This window comes from Sminthopsis crassicaudata, chromosome 1, assembly GCF_048593235.1.
Source record: "Sminthopsis crassicaudata isolate SCR6 chromosome 1, ASM4859323v1, whole genome shotgun sequence".
NCBI lineage: Eukaryota > Metazoa > Chordata > Mammalia > Dasyuromorphia > Dasyuridae > Sminthopsis > Sminthopsis crassicaudata.
The window spans coordinates 300,643,416-300,670,620 of record NC_133617.1 but is presented as its reverse complement, the minus strand read 5'-3'; the positions used below and the strand labels follow the sequence as shown (position 1 = coordinate 300,670,620).

At 34.1% G+C, this 27,205-nt stretch overlaps 1 protein-coding gene across 1 annotated transcript in view; it reads left to right on the top strand.

Moving 5' to 3' along the window:
* Nucleotides 1-27,205, top strand: part of PHLPP1 (PH domain and leucine rich repeat protein phosphatase 1) — a 279,201-nt gene that overhangs the window by 170,579 nt on the left and 81,417 nt on the right. The window lies entirely within an intron of this gene.

The following is a 27,205-nucleotide window of genomic DNA, read 5'->3' as shown; positions in this document are numbered from 1 at the left end:
CTTTTTAATCTTACTTTTGTACTTGTCACATATATAGGACATCCCAAAGTTTTAGAGCAGTTTCTCTTCCTCTCCTCTATTCTTTCTTTCTAGGTAGATAAGGGACAGAGCAAGATAAAGAAAGAATGCAAAGATTTTTTCTGTTTTCTATTTATGTGGCACCATTCCTTCATATGTCCTTTACTCAGAATTTTTAACTCCTTTTAAAGTTGATGAAAGTAACAATTTATGATTTTGATTCTTGATTTGTGTATATTAAAAAGAGCAAGAACCATTTTTTGCTCTTAACTTATCCAGAAAGTGTATGTATTAAATAAAAACTAATGATTTTTGGTGTGACATCTTTGAATTCTAAATGTTCTGATTAAATTGTCTTAATTCTATAAAAACAAAAGATCAGTTTCTCTGTGAAGTCACATTTCCTTAGAAACACGGAGCCAGGACTTAAATCTATTATCATAATGTTATATGAATTATAAGTGTTTATTTCAAGAGTCATATGTTAAAAAACTGAGATCTCAGCCTGACCCTAGAGAGAACAGGCATGGGACTCCATATCTTATATTGACTTGAGAATTTAGGATTGAATAGCATGTAGAGCTCAAAGGATATATAGAAACCAGAAAGTCAACCTCTCCATTTAACAGAGAAGAGGGAGGCTCAATGAGGTTAAATGTATTCATGTGGTAATGTTATAGAAAAACCATTGGTTTTGGACTGCAGTTACTTGGGTCCAAATTGTGTTTCTATTACTATGCTAAAGACAATTTTTTCTTAATTAGAACAATAATTGCTGAGTCTGAGATATATTAATCACCATGTTTATTGAATGACAATAATTATTGCAGAGTATAATCCAGCATTTGAGGTCATTGTTTTTGCTTTTTTTCTTGTGTGTGTTTTGGGGGTGGGATAAATTTTTGGTATTTTATCATCATATTTATGTATATGATTTGCTTGTCTCATGCTTCCTTCAACATTTATCTTTCTAGATTATTTTATCTGTTGCTTAAAATATCTTTAGCATAGGATTCCTGAAGAAGGGGGTACATGTTGTATATTACTTTCATTTATCTATGGATTATAGAATGTTAGGACTGAAAGGAAGCTTACTTAATTCATTAATACATTCAGTAAAATTAGGGTAAGGGTCTGTGATTGATATGGCAGGAAACAAGCAGTTATCAACACATATTATGCACCACGTCCTATGCTAAACACCAGGGATGCAAAGAATAATAAAATCATGATCTTTTCCCTCAAGGAGCTCACATTCTAATGGGAGAAACAACATGCAAAAAAAAAAAAAATTATTTAAAAGTATATAAAGTTTAAGTGGAAATGCTTTCCAAGGGAATGTCCCTGGGCAGAATAGAGGAGGGAACTGGGAAAAGCCTCCTGAAGAAGGTAGGATTTGAGTTGATTAAGGAAACCAAAAGTTTTAAGATGATACACATTATAACTGAAATGTGTGGGTGTGTTTTCCACACATACAAACAAATATAAAATTTACTAAGTACCTGCCATGCACAGATCTTTTTGCTTTGTGCACAGTAGACAAATTTTCTATAAGATAAAATACCTTTCCCTACTAGGCTAATGGATATGAAATCTATATGTAATAAGTACCTAAAATTCTAAGTAATACATTGTGTGCATTAAAAAATGTTCAGAAATTGCCATGAAATAAAGATGATTACTGATGAGTTCAGAATAAGGGGTGTAGGAATAGTAGAAAGAAGTTTTAAGAAGGAAGTCCTTGACTTGGGCTAGAGGTAGAAATTCAGCAAGTGTGGCTATTGGGGCAAGGGGGCAACATCTCAGGCATAAGGAACAAAATGAGTAGAGGCATGAAGGCAGGAAATATGAAGTGTAAGCATGGGCTTTAGATATCTAATTGGCTAGAGGACATAATGTGAAGTAATGTTAAGAAAAGGCTGTAGGAAGAGGGTGGCACTAGGTCATAGGGGATTATGAATCCCAGGTGTAGAGCGTTTGATTTTTATTGAATAAGCAATCAGGAGTCATTGAAACAATTTTAAGTGGAGGGATAACATGATCAGTCCAGTATTTAAAGATTGCTCTGGCAGCAATACAAAGGATGGCTTTCTTTTTCTGTGTTGGGAAGGAAGAAAAAAAGAATGGAAGACCAATGAGGGTTTGAGAGCTTGCACTTCAGGGTTAGAGTAGGAATAGTAACTGTTCATATTTATATAGCACAGTCAGGTAGAACAAGTGCTTTATGAATCACAACTCTATGTTTGTGTATGATAGGTAGTTTAAGTATCATTCTGTTTTTCTGTCACCTTCTCTACTTTGTTCCCCCCCCCCCCCCCCATTATCTGCCTTAAGAGAAATTGAGACTCAGAGAGGTTTAATAAATAAGCCCAGGGTAACACAATTAGAACCTTTCAGAAGACCTTGGTTCTTCTAATTGCAAGTTCTTTGTTAACTGTTTCTTTTTTGTTCACCTCCTATATTCCATTTAATTTTCCAACATGGAAAACTGAATAGCTTGCAATGCCATTCACAGAAATAATGAAGTTAGAAAGAAGAAGAGGTTTAGGAAAAAAAGATGAGTTTTGGATCCACTGAATATGTGATGTTGATGAGACATCCACATAACAAAGATTGTTGGGCACTTGGGGAGTTTTGAAATGCATCTTGCTCCATAGGCATTTACCTGAAGTACAAAGTATACAGATATCAGAATATTTTAGGTTCACTCTTCTAAAGATTCATTATGGGTTCTGGAAGGAATCTGGGGGAGAAACTGTTCCGGACCTAGAATTGCCCTTTTAGGGTAGGATTGTTAAACCATAACCCTTCCAAGTTGGCTGTATAGTGCCCAGAGGCCCACAGTTTTTTAGGAATAGAACCACATAATCCTAGGGCCTTAGAGTTGAAGGGAACCTCAAGATATCTATCTTTTAGGCAGACAGGCAAGACCTCATTACTATCCCCCTTGTTCAGAATCTCTAAGCATCCACCTTGTATCAGGGACTTGAAAGATCAGTCAGGTGTCACACTTGGCATCAGTGACATAAATCTCACTAATTAGTTACTGCATCCCTAATGCCAGTGCATCAGGCTTCTCTCAGAGCTTGGAAAAGAAGTATCTGGTAAGTAAAGGCCATGTACTAGTGCCTCTTATTGGCTATGGACAAGTGTTCAGGGCCTCTAAGTTTTGATCTAAATTACAGAGGCTTGGTTGACAAGGAGAAAAGTGATTATTTGAGCATAGCATGCAAGTTAGTAAATACAAAAGATGTAGCCTGTGAATTATTTTAGAATTTAGGAGTCTGGCTATACTGTACCTGTCAAGGTCTTTGTGGCAGTGAATGGCACAGTACTTTTATTTTATATTGTTCATGCTTTGATCACCAAATACCAGTTTTTTGCAACTGCAAAATCACAAATCATTTAAGTTAGTTCTCATTTTGGTTACTTCAGATAAAAGATTCTTGGTCATTCTAATGTTTGTCCAGTTTCTCTCCTCTGTAATGTAGACCAGTAACTCAGGGGCAAGACTGACTCTAGAGGTGACTGAGAAGTGTTTCTCAGTTCTTCTCTATGGGTTCATCTACTCTAGCCTCCTTTCCTTACGGAACAGGACACAGGACAGGCTAAATTATATGATGGGATCAAGGTCACATAATTATTTTGGAGAAGAACAAGGATTTAAATTCAGCTACTCAAAAGCTTTTTTATATTAAGACACTACTCTACCCTTGGCTTCAGTCCTTCAGACTGTTGTAGTTTCTAAATTTTGGTCTTTCACTTTTTGTTGGAGCACCCTAGCCATTGGGCTTTCTTGGTCAGTGATCCTATTGGCCCTCTGAGTTCAGAGATCTGCCACATTTATTCCCTTTCCTGCTGCATGTGCCACTGTCATTGAATCTTTGTGGCTGGTTATCCTTTCTTCTCTGGCCCCATCACAATCTGCTTATATTTTAAAAAGGATATTTACGTATATGATAGAGGAGAGTATCAGTTTAAAAAAGGCAGCAGGACAAGGCCTTTTAAAGTATATATAGAAGATTTCTCCCCAGCCTAACTGGGTATCTGCCAATTTGTTACTACTAATCTATCTTTTTTAAAAGTATCCTGGTCTAATTCATGCCTCCTATAGAAGAGCCCTTGTCATATTATGGACATAATATTCTTTTAGATGCAAGTTCAAAGAACAAATAGAGTGCTACCAAACCACAATTTGACAGGCACAGAAAATTAGTTATGCTTCAGCTAATCCTAATTCTTGTAATAAAGAGTAAAATAGAATGGAAATCATTTTGCTTTTAGAGGAGATTGGATCTGATTAGGAGCAACATAGTCTCATTTGTTTTAAAATAGCCAGTTTACCTAATATCCATTTATCCTGGTAAAGAGGTTATTTGTTTTAAATCACTTTGTAACCTTAATGATGGAGAGGCATGGTGCTTCAGAATTGACCACTACTTCTTGGCAAATATTTTGGCTAGATTGCTTCTTCTGCTTCCTTTGTCTGTGGGGGGGGGGGGAGGCAGAAGGAATATTTCTATTTGTAAACTGAGGTACAAATTAACAACTTATGCTTTATGAGAGAGATTAAAGAGTCTTGAATTTGATATCATTAATCATTGATTATCAATTATCAATCTATGCTGCTTTGTAGGATTTTTTTTTTTTTCCTGTTGCTATCTGTATGGGGGTGGAAATAGGCTGGGGAACGTTGGTACATACGGGAAGGGTGACTGTTTTGTCAGGCATCTCTCATTTGAGTAAGCTGGTTTAAAACCCGATGGAGTTATTCATCCCCACCAGTAAAGACTTTTTTTTTTTTTTTTTTTTTTTAATGAACAGGCATTTCTAGGCAAATGTTCATAATAGCACTATTTGTAAGTTTGCATTTTTCTTTTTTTCTTGCAATTAAAATTAAAATATTTATTAAGAGTGTGACATACTTTTAAAAGGCATTAATGCAACCTTTTATATTTAAATATAGTGATATTTATTCCTTTTATTTGTAGGTACTTAATTTCATTCATATTTTCATGTGTATTAAGTCGTATAGGTAAAATATAGAGAGTATATCAACAAAAGAAAAGCTTTACTCAAGAACTTAAATCTAAGACCAAATAACAATTTATCCCCTTAATTTTTATGTTTTTACTTGAATATAAAGATATACATGAGGCTCACAGTCAGAAAGCATGTCTGAGCCTAATGTTCATCTTGATAAACTGGGGAGGGAGATCTGGAATGCCTCATTGGGCACATATCTCAGCCATCACAAAGTTTCACAGTTGAGAATTCTGGGTCAATAAGTTCTAAAATGTTTTGAGATTTTTTTTTTTTAACCTTAAAAAGTTTTCCCATTTTTCACAGAACATTTAAATTGGTATTTGTACCAGCCTTCTAAATTAGGAAAGATGGCATACTGATTTTATCCATGGGTCAGCAGTTAAGAAGGAAAATATTATTCTTGGAGTTATAATTATTTGTTTTTCCTTTATTGGCAAAGGAACTTTTTAAGCTCTAGTTTTCAAAACACAGGAGCAAGATCAGAGAAATTTTGTATGTGTGTGGTTGTAAAGGTGGGTTCCCCCTCCCCTGAAATTAAATTTGTGACCAACTAATGACTTTAATACTTACTTACTTCTGCTCAGTTTGGAGGTAACAACTTGAAGTTAAATCCGGCCTCACTCCTTTAATTTCTCTATGATTCAGGCAAGTGATAAGTCTTTGGATATCATATTCTTGGGTTTGTAAAAGAAAAGGACTTGGACTAAATGACTTCTAAGACTTCTTTGAACTCTAATTTTATGACATTATGCCCTGAATGTGTCTCTTTTAAATGTTTGAGACTATCCTAGTACAAAGTTTAATATTTTCAGTAGATATCATTTCTTGTAGAGGGCAGAGGGAGGAGGAAAAGCCATAAAAATTAAGTGACTTGCTGAGAGCCACACAGCTAGTACATATCTGAGGATGAATTTGAATTCAGGTGCTTTTGACTTCAAAGCCTGTGCTCTGTTCACTGCACCACCTAACTGTCCCTAATCATTCCTTTTTTATTTTTTTATTTTTATTTTTATTTTTTATTTTTTATTTACCAGATAAATGCATGGGTAATTTTACAGCATTGGACAATTGCCAAATCTTTTGTTCTAATTTTTTCCCCTCCTTCCCCCCCTCCAGATGGCAGGTTGACCTATACATGTTAAATATATTAAAGTATAAATTAAATACAATATATGTATACATGGTCAAACAGTTGGCCAAATCAGACTTTGAATAGTGTACAATTAGCCTGTAAAGGAAATAAAAAATGCAGGTGGACAAAAATAGAGGGATTGTAATGTAATGGTTCATAGTCATCTCCCAGAGTTTTTTCACTGGGCATAACTGGTTCAGTTCATTACTGCTCTATTGGAATTGATTTGGTTCATCTCATTGTTGAAGAGGGCCACGTCCATCAGAATTGATCATCATATAGTATTGTTGTTGAAGTATACAATGATCGCTTGGTCCTGCTCATTTCACTCAGCATCAGTTCATGTAAGTCTCTCCAGGCCTTTCTGAAATCATCCTGTTGGTCATTTCTTACAGAACAATAATATTCCATAACATTCATATATCATAATATTCATCCATTCTCTAACTGATGGGCATCCACTTAGCTTCTAGTTTCTGGCCACCACAAAGAGGGCTGCCACAAACATTCTTTCACATACAGGTCCCTTTCCCTTCTTTAAGATCTCTTTGGGATACAAACCCAGTAGCAACACTGCTGGGTCAAAGGGTATGCACAGTTGGGTAACTTTTTGAGCATAGTTCCAAATTGCTCTCCAGAATGACATTCACAATTCCACCAACAATGTATCAGTATTCTCACATCCCCTCCAACATTGCATATTATCTTTCCCTGTCATTCTAGCCAATCTGACAGGTATGTAGTGGTATCTCAGAGTTGTTTTAATTTGCATTTCTCTGATTTGGAACACCCTTTCATATGGCTAGAAATAGTTTCAATTTCTTCATCTGAGAATTGTCTGTTCATATCCTTTGACCATTTATCAATTGGAGAATGGCTTGCTATTCATTCCTTTTTAAAAATTTAAACTCATTTAATAATTGAAATTTAAAAACATTTAATTCAGGAATAAAAAAAAAAAACATAACCCTTTCATAATTGTTTAAGTCAGGAACTGAAGAAAATACTTTTCAGGCAGTTTGAGATTAGAGATATTTCTGATAATTTTCTTTATCCTCTGACTTGTCTCTGACTTTTTTCTCCTTTCATTTTTTTTGTGATAATCATAATAAAAAGACAATTTGATGTTCTGCATTTTGTTGTTTGCTAAGGAGACCAAAATAATGAAGACAAACAAGATTAATTTTATATTTTGAATTGGTATATCATCTTGCTGATTTAAATCCAATGAACATATTATATTCTTATCTTATTTTAAATTTGTGTTTTACTATTGGATCCATAACAATTTGAATCTTTCTGCACAAAATTAAGTTCAATGTTCAAAATTACATTTTATCAGATATTCTGATTAGTTTCTTTTCATGAATGTTTCATTAAAATTGTTATCTATTTATAATGATTCAATGACAAAATATTCTTGAAATTTGCTGTTAGTTCTGATATTGGTATACTTACTTGATGTCTTGAAAGCCATATTGTGAAGCCAAATGCAAAAACACAGTCGGAACATTCCAAAGACATCTTCAGCAATTTTTTTCTTTTTAGGTTGTAAACTTTTCTTTCTTCAAAAGTATTATTATTTTGAAATATTTAAATTCAAATGTAGTTAGTCATACCATTGTGGAAATAATAATTTTTAAAAAATTTTAGGGTATACTTCAAAAGGAAAAGTGATATATTTTCATAAAATGGTGTTAAAAACATCAACAAAAACAAAAATAACCACTTAACTCTAGAAGTTGGGAATCAAACAGATTATGAATAAAATTTTTTTCCATAGCAATATCAATAACAATAGTTTCTTTATTTGATGGCAACTTTTTTATTGAATTATTTTGATTTCTTAAGGCAAATGAATTTACTGTCTCTGGTCTGGGTAGGTTAGCTAGCAGAGAGGTATAGAGGGTGGCCAGTAGAAACTTTCTGGGAGACCCAATGAATATTTATGACTTTATTTTCTAGGTGAGTGCAACTGCTATTAGCAGAACTCAAATGTGTTTCAAGATATTTTGTTAAAATACTGCTTGTTTGTGGAGCTGTGGGTATGATTTATACTATAGTTGATTCTGAATCAGTCCAAAGTAATGACATACTCCTACACCAAATAAGTGTCAGATTTTTGTAATCCTTTTGGATTTTAATTTTTTTTTTTTTGGTTTCCCTTTGGGTTTTAATTTTTTTTCATTCTTTCACACATTCATTCCACATTGTTCAAAAGCCTTAAAAATATCTATTTATATTAACATTGTTGAATGTACTACTAGTTTTCAAGAAGAAGCATGATATAAGAGAAAGAATGACACAGTTTTGCTTGTGCTCTAGCTCTGATATTTACCAGCTTTGTGAACTTGGGCAGCTCAATTAAGTAGATTAGACTTGTCGCTAAGAATGCCTTCTACAGTTACTTACTGTGTGAACCTGAGCAGGGTGTTTATTTTTCTTACCCTGTTCCCTCATCTGTAAAATAGGAATAATAATAGCACCCACCTCCTAGAGTTTGAGGCTCAAATAATGACATTTGCATATTATTTGAATCATCTTAAATGTGTGTGTATATACAAATACATATCATTACTTATGTATGTTTATTATTAAATGACTTAAGTTGAAGCTTTTCCCTTATTCCATAAATTTTATTTTATTGTGTTTTCTTAAGTGAAAAAGTCCAAAATAGCAATCATGTTGCATACCTGCTTTAAGAATCAAAGATTATATAAAATCCCATTTAAACATAGATCATTATATATAAAAGTGCTGTTACTGTTATACAGACAGCAGCAAGAATTATTGACATTTATGTAGTGTTTTAATGGTTGCAGAACACTTGATCTACAGTATCTTATTTGAGCCTCAGTGGCTGAATTTGAATCCTGCTTTATATACCTGGGCGAGTTCCTTGCTTGCTATCTGCCTCAGTTTCCTCAAGTGTAAAATAGGAATGATGATAACCTCCTACCTGCTAGGGTTGATAGGATCAAATGAGATATAGTATATTTAGAACTCTTGGCAAAACTTAAATTATTTATAAATGTTGGCTGCTTATCATTCTTATCATTGTTACTGTGTGACCAAATCTGAGGCTTAGAGAGTGATTTGCCCTTGTAAGGATGAAAAGAAGGATTTTAATCTAAGTATGTCTTCTTCCAACTCCAGTGCTCTAGTGACTCCCCCACATTTCCAAAGCACTTTGTGCATGTTGGATAAAGAGAAGGTAAGAGCAAAGAAGGAGAAGCTGGATAAGATCAAAGAGAAGCTAGTAGGAATTTATCTGGCCCTGGTTAAAGGTAAGATGTGGGGACAGAGTATAGAATGAAATAATACAAAAACGTATTATTTGAAAGAAGTCATGCCTTACATATAAAAGTCTGGACAAATAGACATTATAATATTTCATTGATATGAAAGTCTAGAAAATGTATAGAGGAAATTGAACTATGTCAGTAGCTGATAGGATTTTATCAGTGAAAGTGACTTTGAAGGAGAGGTGTTGTGATCTGTTCTGCTTCTGTGTTCCAAAGCCCATAGGATTTTTTTCCCCATCTGATTTGATGTTAAAACCTTCTACCTGTGTTGTCTTTCCTATTAGAATCTGGGCATCTCTAGAACAGTCTGTTTTTCAGTTTTTGGTGTATCCTCAGTGCTTGACAGAATGCTCTGCACATAATAAGTACTTAATTAATACTTTACCTATTCATTTGTTTATAAATTCAAATACTGCAGGTTGGTCTGGTAGATACCAAGTATAGCTTATTGAGCAGGATTAAATAAGCATGTATTAGCCCTGGAAGATCCTTAGGAATCATCTGGTCCCGTGTAACAGAAAGAAAAGTAACATAGTAGTCAAAAGATTTTAGTTTAAATCCTTCCCCTGATGCTTACTACTTGCATGATTTTAGCCATCAGTAATAATACTAACAATAAAAAAATAGCTTTTGCTTTGAAGTTTGCAAATTTTCAAATTTGTTACCTCATTTGAATCTTCCAACAGTTCTGTGATGTTATCCTAATTTTATATATGAAGTGGAGAAAGGTGAAGTGCCCAGAGTCACACAAGTAGTAAATATTTGAGGGAGGATTTGAGTTCATGTCTTTATGTCCAGTGTCAGTATATCACTAGTCTCTCCCAGACCCTTTTTTTCCCCCACATCACTGAAATAAAGGCTGCTGGAATAAGTTGTTCTCTGAGATCCTTTCTAGCTCTAGAACTATGATCCTATAAGCATCCTTTCCCTCCTTTTTTTTTTTAAACCAATGGAGAAAGTCAAGTTGATTGACTTGCCCACAGTCATAACATAGGTATCAAGTGGTAGAGCCACAATTAGAAATGGAGGTTCTTTGAGTCCAAACAATATTCCTCCCATTTTGCCACCATAAAAATTGAAAGCAATTATCCTTGCCAAATGTTTTTTAGAATCTCAGGATATATGTGTTATTATTTTATTATTTGTTTTGTATACTGGGAGGCCCTTTCAAATACATCTAACTTTTCTGTAGCTGATTTTTAACTTCTTGGGAAGATTTCTATTTCTACTCTTTCACATTGAACATTTGATCAAAGAAAAGTCTTTTTTTATATGATGATCATTATAGTAATAGTTGGCATCTCGATATCATTTTAAACTTGTTATTTCATCTACATGAAATGCATATACTGCTTTTTGGACTACCATGCTGATTTCTGTTAAAGTTAAAGTTTTGTTAAATCTTTCTCATGAAACCATTTTTAAGGGGGGGGTGGATATCGGTTTATCTGTATTCAGTTGCAGGTTGCCATGTTTTTGAATCCATTAAAGATTCTCTGCAACTTTTTGAAGAAAGGTTTTTTTTTTTTTTTTTTTTTAAGTCTTGGCATCATTCCAATTTGGTTATAGGAATCTATCTTACTCCATTCTTTTAGTAGCTATATTGTTAGTCTTGTTTTTAATTCTATAGGAAAAATCCTAAGGCCTGGAGGCCTTTATTTTAATATATATTTGAAGAATCCTGATCAGTCCACTTTAACAATAATATTAAATCTATTTTACACAGATTTTTATCTATTGCAGATATTAAAAGTATAAGAAATTAAGAGTGATTCAAGTACTCCCAAGCATTTATAAATTGTGATTTGAAATCTGAAATCTAATTTGACAACAATTTTGCTGAGAAGCCCTAGATTAGAGAAATTTTTCTGTAGAATATTCCAAACATAAGATGGCTGATAATTTAGTTGGCAATTAAAACCTACTTACCGATCTTGGAGAAAGTGGCCAGCACCTGTATTATTGATGCAATAATATATGTATGTATATTTGTGTGTGTACACATATGCTTGCTCATGCACTATGCTGCTGAGAGGAATATATTTTTCCTCTTTTTTTCCCCCCCTGCTCCCACCCTACTGATTGATATGTAGTCAGTCAGTGTGTTGCAGATTCTGATTTTGAAAAATAATTTTTTCTTTGGACAACATTTCTTTCCTCCTTCCTTCCCTTCTTTTCTTTCCTTCTCTTCCTCCTCCCTCTCTCTCCTTCCCTTCTTCTCTCTTTGCAATTTTTGGTAAAATTGAATGTTTCCAAGGAGCCTTCCAATTCTTAAGACTGAGCTTGTTGTTCGTACTAGAAGCATTGAAGAGCTCCCCTAATAAGAGTTCTTTCTAAGAGATTACCAGTGTTTTTGCAGAGTCAAAAACAAAACAATCTTTGCCCTCAAGGAGTTTATGATATAGGGATACTTTGTGTGTAACAAATAAATGTGAACTGTCTCTCCAACATTTAGCACAGTACTTGCAATCATAGTAGATGCTCAACAAATATGTGTTGACTTATTCTTCAGCATAGTGCCTTATGTATAATCAGTGCTTACTAAATGAATATGTGAGATAGAGAATAATAAGCATATCTTTTACTATATGAAGTAAAATATTTAGTTATTGGATTTGTTTTCTAGTCAATCAAATGTTTCATATGCAGGTAGGACATTATTTGAGGGTGGAGAATGAATAGGGGAGGATGACAGACTGATAAGCAGGAATTAAGGAGCTTAGAGACTATTTTTCTTTTAATAGTATAAACAAGGTGACTTATTTGTTCTGGTGAGGGTTTTTTCCTCTATTATGTTCCACTTTCCTCTAATAATATGTTCCATTTGATATGGATGTCATTTAGTTTCCAGATATTGTAGGGCCTGGTAGCTATTCAGAAAATTATTCACATCATGCACATCTTTGTAAGAATAGAGGGGGGTTCTTTCCAAGTTCAATGTAGCAATTAAAAAAATATATATTTGATTGAACATTTAAATGTATTTTTTCTTCTCCCTTTATTTTCAATGTCCACCTTCCCTCAACCTCCTTGGGAAAGGTTACACACTCACTTAATCTTTCAACACTAATGTTGGAACAGAAATGTTCTTTTTACATATATGGTTTTCATCCTAGGGCTTTGGGGATTAGGCAATTTCTTCTTAACAGAGCCTAAATGGGTTGATTGTGGGCAGATCCTGCTCAGGAGAAAATGAATAAATTCAGTCATTTTAAAAAACAAAGATAGAACCATATGTCAGTTTTGTAGAAGGGATTTAACTATAGCATGTTGAATTGCCTCATATTTGGCTTTTTAATAATTATGTTGCTAGCTTGTTATTTAGAAAAATAGCTTGTGAAAAAGAGGCATGGTGGTTGTTTTCATTCTGAATGCTTAAAGCCAAATGAGCCTCTGTCATCTTCCGTAAAAGGAAATGAATTTATGGTGAGGGAAAAGGGGATGTGGGTGAGTGAGTCTATGACTTTTTGATTTCTGAATCCAACTGTATGTATGAACCAATGGTAGTCCAAAGATGGCCTTTTCTTATTCTTTATAATTCTTTATCTTCTTTCAAGTTTGTCACATGATGTACTCACTTGATTTTTATATTCTTTTAAAAAAGAAATTAAAATAAAATAAGTCTCCTTAAAATTTGGTTGAATGAGAATAATTTATTAAATAGCAGTATAATATTCTATCAATTGATGACATTAATGCATTCTTTTGTAATTTCAAATTCTATTTTTATCTTTGTGTCATGGGAGAAAATGGTGTCTAGTTTGTGGTTTTTATGTCATACTCTCATTTTTTTCTTTCAAATTTGAGACAAAAGAGAAAATTTCAATCATTGATACTGAGTCAGTGGTATAAAATTTAATTTGAGTTTTTCAAAGTAAAATATACACGCATTTACTTTTTGTTTTCAAGTCACTTGAAGTGATATGCTTGTCTTTCTTGGTGACACCCAAGTATTATTGGTAGCTTTTATTTTTTTGTTTGGCCTAAGCTAGAAAAATTGGCCTTATGGTGCTATATGTATGGGTGTGGTGCCTGGAAGTGCCATCCTAGAAGAATCAAAGTGAAGAGCTGACTATGAAAGACAATGCTGGGCCTTTCCACAGAAATACCACAGAATTTCGTTTGGCAAAAAATATAAGATGAAATACAAAATACAAAGATTGAGAAAACCAAGAATTTCTGGGTAGATGATTGTTAATAGTAATTGAAAAGTCCCTATTAGAGCTGAATTTTGGGGTAGGTGGAATTGGGGGGAGTGTGGAGAGGAAGATGACCATGAACAGTGTGGGTACAGACAGAAGGTTGGTGTAAGTCATTGCTTAGTGGAGGGTAGATGTACATAAACAGGATTGAAATAGGCACTCCTTCACTGTACTTTGCTGGTAGCCACATGAGTTATTATATATCATGTCTTCATTATTTCTTTCCCTCTGTGTAGATGAAAGACTAATCTTTACCCTTGTGTATTTTTCTCCTCTAGCAAATGTTAGATAAGACTGATTGTTTCTGTACATAATCTTGATAGTGTGTATAAGTTGTTTGAAAACAAATCTAATTGAGGTAAAATTTTTGAAGCATTATTAAAGACCTTACAGAAAGATTCATGGTTTTTAACTCATACATTTTTATCCCAGAACTTTAGAATCATGTGAGTAATGGGATACATGTTTTATGATTGAGGAGGCTTTTACTGTTACTCCCATCCTAAAGTCATTCTTTGGGAAAGACAAGCAAAAAGGAATGCCAATAATTGAAGCATTCTGCTCTCACCCCATTGGGAGGTTTGTGCTACATTTGGAGAAAGTTCCCTTGATAATACTTCATTTCCCTATTGTTGTGCTTATTTTTATAGATTTTCTTAGAAAAAGAGAAAAATTAAACAAAAAGTACATTTGGTTTATTTTTAATCCCATTTTTGCCTTAATAAATGCTTGTTGAGTTGAACTGATTGACTTCAGTAGAGTATATATTAATGCCTCCTTTTTCGTCCACTTTTTGTTCATTGTATAAAATGCTTTCAACATCAGAATCAGTGAGTCAATATCAGAGACCACTGATATCTTGGTACTATTCCAGTGTGACATCCTCTAAACCATTAGGGATTCTTCTATTAATAATTAATGGAAAACAAGACCTGAGCTTCCATGAGCAGGTAGCTACCACCCTTCATTACTAAAGACAGATGCCTGAGTCTATTATTAGTATTTACTCCTACGAGATAAAAAGTCAGTAAACATAGACTGTTTTTTTTTTTTTTTTTTTTTTTTTTGTTTTGTTTGTTTGTTTTTGTTTTTGAAAAGGAAATGACTTTTACCCAGGGAGTTCCTATTTAATTGGTCCTCTGTGATAAGTGATAACTCAAGACAGTAATATTGATTTTTTTTTTTTTTTTTTTTTTTTTTGGGGGTTAAGCATATCAAGTGAAGCAAGTCTAACTTCCTCTGTCTAATTATTTGTAACATTTATTTTAATCATAGATAGAAGAGTATTTTAATCATAATTAGAAGATATTTTAAAAATTATATATCTACCATGCCCCCATTTCTTTTGAGTTTGAGACTATTATCTATAATATCCATATTCTTACTTCCTAGAAAGAAAATTATCAAAAACATTGGTCTAAACTCTGAGATACCACTACACAACTGTCAGATTGGCTAAAATGAAAGGAAAAAATAATGATGAATGTTGGAGGGGATGTGGGAAAACTGGGACACTGATGCATTGTTGGTGGAGTTGTGAAAGAATCCAACCATTCTGGAGAACAATCTGGAATTATGCCCAAAAAGTTACCAAACCCTTTGATCCAGCAGTGCTACTACTGGGCTTATATCCTAAAGAAATACTAAAGAAGGGAAAGGGACCTGTATGTGCCAAAATGTTTGTGGCAGCCCTTTTCATAGTGGCTAGAAACTGGAAAATGAACGGATGCCCATCAATTGGAGAATGGTTGGGTAAATTGTGGTATATGAATGTTATGGAATATTGTTGTTCTGTAAGAAATGACCAGCAGGATGATTTCAGAAAGGCCTGGAGAGACTTAGATGAACTGATGCTGAGTGAAATGAGCAGGACCAGGAGATCATTATACACTTCAACAACAATAGTGTATGAGGATGTATTCTGATGGAAGTGGATATCTTCAACATAGAGAAGAACTAATCCAATTCCAATTGATCAATGATGAACAGAATCAGCTACATCCAGAAAAGGAACACTGGAGAAATGAGTGTAAACTGTTTGCACTTTTGTTTTTCTTCCCGGGTTATTTTTACCTTCTAAATCCAATTCTCCCTGTGCAACAAGAGAACTGTTCAGTTCTGCACACATATATTGTATCTAGGATATACTATAACATGATTAACATGTATAAGACTGCTTGCCATCTAGGGGAGGGGGTGGAAGGAGGGAAGGGAAAAATCGGAACAGAAGTGAGTGCAAGGGACAATGTTGTAAAAAATTACCCAGGCATATGTTCTGTCAATAAAAAGTTATAATAAAAAAAATTTTTTTTAAATGAATTGAGAGAAGAATCACACAGTTCATAAGTATTCAAGGCCATATCTGAACTCAGATCATTCTTACTCCAGTTCAAGTGTTTTATCCAGCGTACCACCAGACTACTTAGATGCTCAGTTAACTGCCAAGTGATGCAGAAAAGTGATGTTTTGATAGGCTGGGAGAAGTTGTCCACACTTAGGAGTCACCTATAAATTACAGAGAAAGGTAATCAAAATCATTCAAAAAGTTAGTGTGTAGCTTTTGAGGAAAGGTACAGGAAGGGGGTCTGAGGGAGGGGAGTTCTTAGTTTTGACTAGGTTTCCTTCCCCAACTTCTCACTTTGAATGAGGAGAGACCTTATGAGCTTTATAAGTTGCAGAAAATTTTGGATTTTTCATCTGTCCTCAAAGGATCACAGGATCAGCTAGAGGCAATATCTGAATTAAGAACTAAGGAAAATTCACCACATTAAAGTAGAAATTTTTTATAGCACCTCATGAATAGTTAAAAAAAAAAAAAGATTCCTAGCAACTAGGAACTATGAGTTATTCTTTGATTGTATGCATTCTCTAGACAGGAGCCCAATTTCCTCTGGACTTTGTACATACTTTTGAACCAGGTGATTCTCAAGAGATAACCTTTGAGGGGGAAGGATACCAGTGGGAGTTCAAGCTATTCCTTATGGGATACTCCCTGGATTACTGAGGATAAAAGTCTTATTTTGAGACCTGAGATTCATTTTTAAGAATGGGAATTGGGATAAGAATACATGGAGCTGATGACTTCTCATGATGACAGCTACTAGCCAACTGGCTATTATTGGCAGCTTATAGTGAATGCTGATTTATGCAATAGCAAAGCTATTCCTCTATCAGAAACATTGCCAAATGTTTCCAAATTTCTGTTTGTAGAGGACTTCAGAATAAAACTCCTGGGAACAAGATCTCTATTAAATTCTCCCATCATTCATTCTGGAGGTCTGAATATCAAACCCCCAGAGAAGCCAAGAACTTGATTTTAAAGACAAATTTCATGTTATCAATGCAGCTTGTGGAAAATTCAAACTTGGAAGTGTGACTCTGGAAACAGCAGCCACAGTGTTCAGTGAAGAGCCTACATGCGAATGCAGTATGGAAGATTTAACTGATGAATCATTAACCTTCCCATCATAGTCTTCCTCTGCAAAAGGTCATCTATGGATATAAAGAATGACAGTGAATTTCCTGTTAGGGGATGCATATCAAAAGCTTAAGTCAATATTATCATTATATTCTTTGAAACATCTACCTAGGAATCTAAAAGAATTAAATAATTATAGAGAACACATAGAATCAAGTCCAGTTTATGTATTTGTAACCCACATATCCCCAAATGTTATTAATTTCTCTACCTTTTTCCTCCTAGTCTTTTTTCTCTAGAGTCCCAGTAATCTTTAATTAGCAGCAAATGAGATCTAACAAACACAGACCTTCAAATTGCTATAGAGGAAATTATAGCATCAGTTTGTTTTGCCTTCATAACATATCATTTCCTTTTTTTGTCTAGATGGCAGCAGCATACATCAATGTGAATGTCATTTAGCTACAAATTCAGGCTGAAAAAATATTTTTCCCTCCTTTTTCTTTACCATATTTCTAAATATGAGAGCCAAGTTATCATCATGACAAAATGTCTAGCTCTATGAATAAAGTTTTCAAGTTAAAGAAAAATATATTTCGTTTGTTAAACAAATTTGTCAGAAAGGTTGTCAGTCAAACCAAACACATATATATTAAAATTTTAATCAATTTTGCTAGGGAAACATGGGATACCCAAGACATGACGTGAAATTCTACAAAAAATGTTTCAATATGGTTTACTGTATACAAGCTTGCGATTTTATTTCAGTGTAGAAAAGGTATAAGAGACATCACTGAAGAGTTATCAGCAGAAAAGGAAATAGGCTTTGTAGCAAAAATTGGGGAAAATAGATCTACTGCCTAATTGGCATACTGGTATTCACAAAATGTCAAGAGACCTATAGTCAGACCCCCTAACATGTTATCTGTAGTTACTATACAAAGGCTGGAACAACAGAATTAATGTTGTATAGCAATAAAACAAGAGAAAGAAACATGATTTTGTCTAATCTCAAGATCCCAAGAAAAAGAATATCACATCACAGAATGTTCATACTTGGAATGAAAAAGAGTAATAAATTTACAAACAGGGTGGAGCTAGGTGGCATAGCGGTTAAAGTACTGGCCCTGAAGTCAGGAAGACCTGAGTTCAAATCTAGCCTCAATCAATCCCAATTGCTTCAGCAAATTAGATGGAGACATACATTTACAAACAAATAATGAAGATATGGCAAGTATTCCTAATAAACATGCTTTTTCCTTTATACTACGGTTTTAAAAGGTTTTAAAGATAACAAGTCCTTATTTGGGGTTGCTACTCAATGAATACTCTCACTTAGTGATAAATCATGAGCCTTGCTTACATCTAGACCAATTTTTTTTTTTTATCATAACTTTTTATTGACAGAACATATGCTTGGGTAATTTTTTTACAACATTATCCCTTGCACTCATTTCTGTTCTGACTTTTTCCTTCTCTCCTTCCATCCCCTCCCCTAGATGGCAAGCAGTCTTATACATGTTTATTATGTTATAGTATATCCTAGATACAATATATGTTTGCAGAACCGAATTTCTTGTTGCACAGGGAGAATTGGATTTAGAAGGTAAAAATAACCCGGGAAGAAAAACAAAAGTGCAAACAGTTTACACTCATTTCCCAGTGCTCCTTTTCTGGGCGTGGCTGATTCTGTCCATCATTGATCAATTGAAACTGAATTAGATCTTCTCTTTGTCAAAGATATCCGCTTCTATCAGAATACATCCTCATATAGTATTGTTGTTGAAGTGTATAATGATCTCCTGGTCCTGCTCATTTCACTCAGCATCAGTTCATCTAAGTCTCTCCAGGCCTTTCTGAAATCATCCTGCTGGTCATTTCTTACAGAACAATAATGTTCCATAACATTCATATACCACAATTTACCCAACCATTCTCCAATTGATGGACATCCATTCATTTTCCAGCTTCTAGCCACTACAAAAAGGGCTGCCACAAACATTTGGCAGGTCCCTTTCCCTTCTTTAGTATTTCTTTAGGATATAAGCCCAGTAGTAGCACTGCTGGACCAAAGGGTATGCACAGTTTGGTAACTTTTTGGGCATAATTCCAGATTGTTCTCCAGAATGGTTGGATTCTTACACAACTCCACCAACAATGCATCAGTGTCCCAGTTTTCCCACATCCCCTCCAACATTCATCATTATTTGTTCCTGTCATCTTAGCCAATCTGACAGGTGTGTAGTGATATTTCAGATATTCTCTGATCAGTAGTGATTTGGAACACTCTTTCATATGAGTGGAAATAGTTTCGGTTTCATCATCTGAAAATTGTCTGTTCATATCCTTTGACCATTTATCAATTGGAAAATGGATTGTCAATTCAGTTTTTTTTTATCTGTAAAATGGGGATAATAATAGCACTTACTTCTCAGAGTTTTTTGTAAAGATAAAATCATATCATGATTGTAATGTGCTTTGCAAACCTTGAAATGGGACATATATGCTGACTGTAATTATCACTATCTTATTTAAAATGAATAAGATGACTGGGCAAATGTCAGCTATGTGTAAAAATCAGTCATTGAGAGAAACGTGAGTTCTGTTTCTATATTTAATTGACTACTGATAGATGACTTTGACTTTGAGATAGAAGGGCATCCTCCACAAACCTAAACCTGTAGTTTTCTGTTAACTATGGGGAGAGGTGGTGATAATAGATTTACTGTGGGGAGTTTGCATGCACAAATGTAATTCTGTAACTGAGCAAAACATCCTTTTATACAATTGGCAAAGCATTTTGTTTATCCATATAATTTTGACTCTTTCCCAAAGGTATGTAGGTGCTATTGTGATTAATAAATACAAACTACTTTTAAAAGGGTTGACTAAGTTCACAGTAGTTTTTTTGTATTTTCTTGGTCAAGGGTATTAATAATATAGCATTATATATCCCCCCAAATCATATTTTAAAAAGCTCTTCCTCCTTTCAGAGTTTGAAAACTACTGCTCCAGACTTTGAGTACTTTTTTTTTCTTTTTCTTTTTCTTTTTGATTTTTTTTTTTCCCTACTGATATATGGTATAAGGACATATGTAGAGCACCATATTTGAAAATATAGGATCTGAGTTGAAATCCCCACTCTGATGTGCAGGAGCTCTATGACCCGGGACAAGTCGCATTCCTCCCTCTTCTCAGTTTCCTTCTCTATTAGGTGAGGGGGTTGGTCCAAATGATTTCTAAATTCCGTCCAGACTATAATCTTTGATTTTAGTTCAACTTTGTTACCGTATCTGACCCTAATGTCTCAAGTAAACATATTTTTTAACTTGGGGATTTTTAGATTCATATTGGTTTCTTCCACACAAGGGATACCTTACCTAACATTGTTCAGTGGTCCTGGAAACACAAAATATTAAGTTAAATGTTATAAGGACTGCTAGTTCCATAAGAATAATACTCTGAATGGGTGGTCAGCCATGCATGCATTGATTCAGTGGGCTTTTGAGATAGGATAAAGGTTTGTTTTTTAAATCCTGTGTTAATGGTGGCTATTGCCAAATGATATTGGTCTGGGCCAAATTATGAAGCATATGACAGACATTAAACAAACATGAAAAATGGATAAACAATACAACAAGTATTAGGTAAGAAACAGTAAAAATAATTTTATAAAATTGAATTTAAAATTTGTACTTGCTACTGTAAAAAAATTACACTTAGCCTTATTTATTTTAGGTCCTGTACCTAGCTATAACAATTTGCTTGTTCTGTTGAACTGGTGTACCTGAGAAGCTTTGTGATATGCTATGGAGGCTGAATAATTCCAGATCCTGTTGTTAGATAATAATCACAGTGTGTCTTTTTTCCTTTTTTGACATTTTTTTCACAATGAGGGAAATGGGGGAAGGAAGGCCAGTGTATCAAGTTTTTCATCTCCTGTATTTCTCCTAACTGATATTCAATTCCAAGTTCCTATACTTCTACATTATTCCCCCCTCTGTTTTAAAATACAGAAATTAATTTTTTCTCTACTGTGCACAAGTTAAGGTGAGCTTAAATAAAAGAACTGATTTTGTGTGAATCTTCTTGAATTACCTGAAAGGTAAATTTTTTTTTTAAAGGATTTTTGTTGTCTTCTGAGTCTGCCTCTAGTGTACAATGTGTTTGTGTATATGTGTGTGTTCATATGTGTTTTCAAGGAAATAAAACAAAGCAGAGTAGAATTTTGATGTTGGTGGATGAACTCTGATCTAGATCCTCAGTCATTAGAAATAGTCTGCTTTGATTGTGAACACATTTTTGCTGAACATTATGTTTTCCTCCAAGTATAAAGTTGGGAATTTAGGATACTAGCACATTAAAACTATCCAAGTACCAATAAAACCAATAAACTGGCAATAAATTAGTGCTAGCAGGAATGGTGCTACTATTTCTGTATTCAGAAATAGTGACCAATTTATGATTTTTTAAAAAAGGGAAATATAAATAAGATTAATTGAGGTAACCTCTGCTGAGGTTAAATAGTTGCTTTCAACTATTTAAATTTGACACACTTATTCAATTCTCTAGTCTGTTGTTTTGAGTAATTCTCAGAGGTGGTATGGTCCCTATAAATCTGGTTGCATAGATTAATTTGCCCAAGAGTTCTGTTACTGAACCTTCTCAGATTGCATTTAAATTTCAGAACTACTGCTCAAACTACCTTTTTTCCCCAGTAGTTTGCAGACTTTTATAAAAACTCTGGCTGAGTTTTTAGCTTATAAAATTCTGAAAGAGAAATCTTACCCCATTTGTGCCATTTTGGAAAATTTACATTTCTTCTTTGATATTATTTCTAATGACTGTCTCATGTTGTTTCTGAAATGTTCAAGAGTGCTGAGAGAGAATCTCAATTTCATTAATTCATTATAGTCAGCTTTGGAACGACTTTTTTAGTCTTTCCTTTATGACGAGCTTTACACTCTATAGAAAAACCTCTCTTGAAATGTTCAGTAAATAGTTTTGTTTTCTCCTATTGTCTTCTGACTTTGAATTCCATTTAATAACATATTGAATAAAACCAGAATACCACCAAATTAACAAATAAATTTGCAAAAGAGTGCACACATTTGTAATCCCTGGTCATTCGGAAGCTTCAACTGGTATATCATTTAAGTTTGGAAGAAATTGGAATTTCTGTAGAGTTAAAATTGATTGGGTGCCCACACTAACATTTTATTAATTTGATGAGCCCTAGAGAGTAGGGAGGAGCACCCAAACTGCTCAAGTAGGTAAGAACCATTGGAAAAATAGTGCAGGTCTGTGCTGATCAGCAGTGAAGTCAAGCCTGTGAATAGCTGCTCTTACTTCAAATCTGGGCAAATGAGGAGATCCAGATTTTTTTTTTTTTTTTAATTTTTTTTTTATTATATATATATATATATATATATATATATATATATATATATATATATTTTATAATATTATCCCTTGTATTCATTTTTCCAAATTACCCCCCCTCCCTTATTCCCTCCCCCCGACGACAGGCAATACCATACATTTTACATGTGTTACAATATAGTCTAAGTACAATACATGTGTGTGAATATCATTTTCTTGTTGCACAATAAACATTAGAATCCGAAGGTACATGCAACCTGGGCAGACAGATATTAGTGCTAACAATTTACATTCCCCTCCCAGTGTTTCTTCTCTGGGTGTATCTACCTCTGTCCATCATTGATCAACTGGAAGTGAGTTGGGAGATCCAGATTTGAAGGAAAAAAAAAATCCAAAGTGTAATATGTCATTGGTTGAAATATCAATTTTTCAGTGGTAAATCCTCTAAGAAAATCACAGAATCTGAGAGTTGGAAACTACCTTAGAAACTACCAATTGTAAACTTTATCTATATAGGACTTCTTTCTAAAGCAGAGGTTCTTAATGGGGCCCATGGATAGACTTCAGGGGTCCATGAACTTGGATGGGGGAAAAAAATTATATCTTCATTTTCACAAACCTATAATTGGACTTCAGCAAATTTCCCTCAAATGTTTAAAAAAAAAAAAAAGTGAGAAGGGGGTAATCACTAGATTTCTAAAAGAGTACCATGGAACAAATAAGATTAAGAATTCTCTGTACAATATCCCCATTAAATAAGTGGTTATATAGTCATCTCTTTACAACTTTGTAAGAAAGAAACTTATTGATAAAGAGAAATATATAGACAATCTTATGTTTTAACTTGCAAAAAAAGATAAAGTAGGGGTAACAATGTAAACAATATTATAAGTATATACAAGTAATATAAACAATAATTCAGAATGAAAATAATAATAATTTACTTTTATCTAATCCAGCAAAGATGAGGAAGAACTTTATATATGATGGCCAGTTTTGTAGATAGGACAAGTATCAGAAGAAGTGACTGCTCCTCAGAGAAGTTAAATGATAATGATTTGGCTAACGTTCCTTAGTTAAAAAAAAAAAAAGTGTTAAAACTATCGGGCCTACTTTTTTCTGTTTTATCACACCTCTTCTGTATACACTAATTAGTCAGGCACTGTGTTAAGTACTGAGAATACCCCCAAAAGACAAGTGACAGTCCATGCTTTTGAAGATCTCACAATCTAGTTGGGGAAACAACATGCACATAACTATATACAAACAAGCTATATACTGGATAAATTGGAAATAACTAACAGAAGGAAGCCTCTGGAATACAGAGGAACCAAGAAGGATTTCTTGTAGAAGGTGGTATTTTAGCTGAGACTTTAAGGAAGCAGAGATTAAGAGGAACAGTAACAATAATCATTGTTATCAATAACTAACATTTATATAGTTTTTAATTATAATCTCATTTTATACTCACAACAATCCTGGGAGGTAGATTCTATTATTATTCCCATTTTACACATGAGGAAATAGAGGAGGCAAGTGGCAGTTTAATGGCTCATCCAGGGTATCACAGCCATTAAGTATTTGAGGCTGGATTTGAATTTGCACCTTCCTAATGCCAGGCCTGGTGTTCCATCCACTGTGTCATTTCAGTGTACCTTAAAAGAAGAACTTTTTCAGGCATGGGGGGATAGCTGTTGAAAATCCCAGAGTTGGGAGGTAACTGTTGGAGTAATACCAAGGAGGGTATATCATAGGCTATATGGTGATTTGGGAATAAAAGGAATGACAATACTAGAAAGATAGGTGAGGGCAGATTAAGAGTTTTGAATGCCAAATAGGATTTTATATTTGATGCTGAGAGTGATAGGAGTCCCTGGAAGGGACTAGTTGATGTGTGCTTTAGAAAGAACATTTTGTCAGCTAAGTGGACATGAACTGACAGAGGATACTTTTGTGATACTGTACTTCATTTGCTGCAAAGGACATCGATAGTAATATTATTGAAGGCTGTTAATGAATTTTTCAAAAAGCCCTGTTATGTGATATTTAGGAGGTCATGCTGTTTCCTTTTGCTCTGCACTTTAGAGAAAGAGGCAAATGAGAAGGAATAAAATTAAAGCCAGAAATTTATTCAAGGAAGTAAATTCCTTCTCCCTTAATCCATGTATCCAGTCAGTTACCAGATTTCATCACTTATACATCCCTAGTAGCTCCCTTTTCTTTGTTCTTACACAAACCTGTCCTTGATCTTAGATTTTCTCTTTGTTATTGTTCAATTGTTCTTCAATTCTATATGACTTCATTTAGGGTTTTCTTGGAAGAGACATTGGAGTGGTTTGCCATTCCCTTTTTCAGGTCATTTTATAGATGGTGAAATTGAAGCAGACAATGATTTGCCCAGGGACACACAACTAAAAAGTGTCAGAGGCTGGGATTGAACTCAAGTCATCCTACATAGCATCCTATCCACTAAACATCTAGCTGCCCTCTTGGCTTTCTTTTAGAATTGCAAAAACTTCTAATTAATCCCTCTACCTCCATTATCTTCCTTTTCTAATACTTCTTGCCTATCAAATATTTTTAAAGTATAGATTTCATCATAATTCTTCCCTCTTCCCACAACACTCCTCTCTCCATTCAAAAATCAATGACTTCCTATTTCCTCTAGTGAAAATACAAATTCAAATATATTCTTAATCATCATGGTATTTAAAGCCTTCAATGATATGCTTTCCATCTACTTTTCCAAAATTATTTTCCATCATTTTCTCCATTCCCATCTCTCACCCTCCACCCAACACACTCTTGACTCTTTGTTCCACTAGCTGTTCCTCACAAGCAATTGTCTATCTTCTCTCCTTTTTGAAAAATTGCCTCAGAGCTAGAAAATGCACTCCTCAGCTGCTTTGTTATTTATGCCCTCTTCTTCAAAGCACAGTTTTGGTGCTGCCTGATGAACCTATTCTATGCCCCTCCCCCTAATTATTAATTGTCTTCCTTTTCATTATATTGAATATAATATGACTTCATTATGTATATGTTATGTCATCTCAATATGGTGTAAGCTACCCAAGAGCAAGAACTGTTTCATTTTTGTCTCCCCAGTGCATAGCAGAGTGCCTTATACATAGTAGGTACTTGGTTAATGTTAATTGAATATCCTAGGTTCATTACCAGTGTAGCCCATTTCACTGTATTTTCTAGGTCTATAGTACAGTAATTGTTATTCATAATGTCTCTGAGTTATTAAGGAAAAATTAAATTATGTTTCCTATATTGTTGACTAAGACAGGGAAGCATACAATAGGTTGTAGAAAAATTTGTTTAAAAACATGTAAAAAAAATTAGAACAGATATTTTGCTCCTTTCCTGGCTCTCCAGTTATCTGGATCCAGGATTTTATTTCTTGAATCATGCCATAGGATATTATTTCTGCTGTATGTCTTTGCTAATTGGGTCTGTCATTTCTTTAGTTTGAATAATTTCTCCACCAAAAGCAATCACAACCCTTCCAAAACCTGAGTGATTCTTGTCATAACAGTAATAATAATAACAGAAATAACATTTTCTTCCTAATAATCCAATGAAATGATGAATCTTTTAGGATTCTTTCATAGAAGATTTATTTAATCTATTTAAAGCTTTCTTCTAGTTCTTTAAACATCTGGGATGGAAGAAGAAGAGGGGGGATGTTGTTATATCGGGTTACAGAACTCATTTTGTCTGTCTTTTGTTGTATTGAATAGAATGCTGTTCTTCCAGTTGGAAAGAACTGGCTTAAAATGTGGTCTCAGTCATTTACTAGCTGTATGACCCTGGACAAGTCAGTTTCCATATCTGTAAAATGAAGATGTTAATAGTACCTATTGGGGTTTTTGTGAGGAGAAAATAAAATAATAATTATAAAGCATTTAATGTAGTGCCTGGCACATAGTAGGTGCTATATAAATATTAGTTGTTGTCATTATTATTATTAGCATTAGTTTAGCTCTCATATTTATTGAATGATTGATTCATAACCTTTTCAGGTTATATGTAGTTATTCTAGAGCAGGGTTTGGCAAACTGAAGCCCTTGGATCAATTCCATTCTGCAGACCTGGTGGTTTTTTGTTTGTTTTTATTTTTATTATTTTAAAATCATTCTTCACTTGTTGGGGTAATTTAGTCTGCTGGCCAGTGTTTGCCAATTCATGTTCTGGAGCATGATGCTATCTACTGGGTCTAGCATAATTCTTTTGGAACTTTAAGCCTAACTATGCTTACTGGTATGACTGATTCATCTGAATAAGCACCATTGAGGCTCACCTGTGAAAACTGTATGATACCTAAGAATCTCCCTTGTTACTTTTGGTAGACTTTCAACTTTTGCCTCTTGAACCCTTCTTTTGGCTCAGCATTACTTTAGTTATCCAGCTACAGACAAAGGAGAGGAATGTTGTAGAGGGAGGATATAAACATATAAGAGATATTGAAATGGTCCTCAATATATTGTATTTTAATGACATTGAAATTTGTCACAGATATTTTATTAAGCTCTTATAATATGAGATAAATACTATGAAAATTTTGAATTTTTTTTTTTCCTTGAGGCTGGTGTTAAGTGACTTGCCCAGGGTCACACAGCTAGGAAGTGTGTAAGTGTCTGATATCAGATTTGAACTCGGGTCCTCCTGAATTCAGGGCTGGTGCTCTATCCACTGC